At 49.7% G+C, this 1,331-nt stretch overlaps 1 pseudogene; it reads right to left on the bottom strand.

Moving 5' to 3' along the window:
- Positions 1 to 688: 688 nt before the first annotated feature.
- Positions 689 to 806, bottom strand: LOC126337428 (5S ribosomal RNA; annotated as a pseudogene).
- Positions 807 to 1,331: the final 525 nt, after the last annotated feature.

Below are 1,331 nucleotides of genomic sequence, written 5' to 3' on the forward strand. Positions count from 1 at the left end.
AACACAAGAGAAGACGTCATCCGTGCCATAGGGCGGTCCTTGAGAGAGATCGACAGAGATGGACGCGATGATTGTGTACGACGCCTTCCACCTCTATAGGGGAAATTGATCGAGACGCGGAGCGATTACGTTGAGGGCATGTAAAACGGTGAACGTTTGTCAATAACGTCTGATATGAATTATAACAGAGTTGGAGCTACTGTTTATCCATTCTGTGTAAGACATTTAAAAGACGAAGTAAAAGGATAAAGATTACGAAACAGGTTCGTATTCCGCTATTACGCACTGACGTCAACTGTTTGCAACACACACGAATTTTTGGCGGACCAGTGTGGAACCCGAATTTCCCGCTCATCACGCACAGTCGCCTTAATCACTTCGGGTATCTGAGCATGCCTCCAGAACCAATCCAAACTTTCATAAGTCACAACCATTATGCTCGCAATATTCGTGATTCAAGCGCAGGGAGGGAAATATGAAACTCCTCCCGAACAGGCCATCAAGGCCCAACGGTATCGACCGGCCGCCGTGTCATCATCAGCCATAGGCGTCATTGGATGCGGATATGGAGGGGCATGGGGTCAGCACACCGTTCTCCCGGCCGTATATTAGTTTCAGAGACCGGAGCCGCTCCTTCTCAGTCAAGTAGCTCCTCAGTTTGCCTCACAAGGGCCGAGTGCACCCCGCTTGCCAACAGCGCTCGGCAGATCGGATGGTCACCCTCCCAAGTGCTAGCCTAGCCCGACAACGCTTTACTTTGGTGATCTGAAGGGAACCAGTGTTACCACTGGGGCAAGGCCGTTGGCCAGGGAAGTATGAAGGGCGTTCAATAATTAATGCAACTCATCTATTTTCTGAAAGCACGTTGGTTTTATTCAGGATTCCAAACCCTATTTTTGATCCTAATTTCCGTTCAATGAGACGGCCCTATGCCACCTTACTGGGAGGGCCAGTATGCCAACATTGCACCATTCTATTGGTCGCCGTCGGAGCCAACGATTTACTGCATCAATAACCTCCCCATCGTCCACATACTTCTTCCCGTGGAGTATATGCTTCATTGGGTGAAACAGATGGAAGCTGGAAGGTGCGAGATTCAGGCTGTAGAGCGGATGAGCAAGAACAGTCTAATGAAGTTTTGTGAACTACTCTCGGTTGCGAAGACTTGTGTGAGACCTTGCGTTGATATGGAGAAGCATTTTTAGTGGCGATGAACACGCTGAGGTCGTTTCTTCAGTTTCTTGAGGGTAGCACAATACACTTCGGAGTTTATCGTTGCACCATTGGGGGGGGGGGGGGGGGGGGGAGGTGGGCAGGACGTCAAGCAGAAT

This window comes from Schistocerca gregaria, chromosome 2, assembly GCF_023897955.1.
Source record: "Schistocerca gregaria isolate iqSchGreg1 chromosome 2, iqSchGreg1.2, whole genome shotgun sequence".
NCBI classification, from domain to species: domain Eukaryota; kingdom Metazoa; phylum Arthropoda; class Insecta; order Orthoptera; family Acrididae; genus Schistocerca; species Schistocerca gregaria.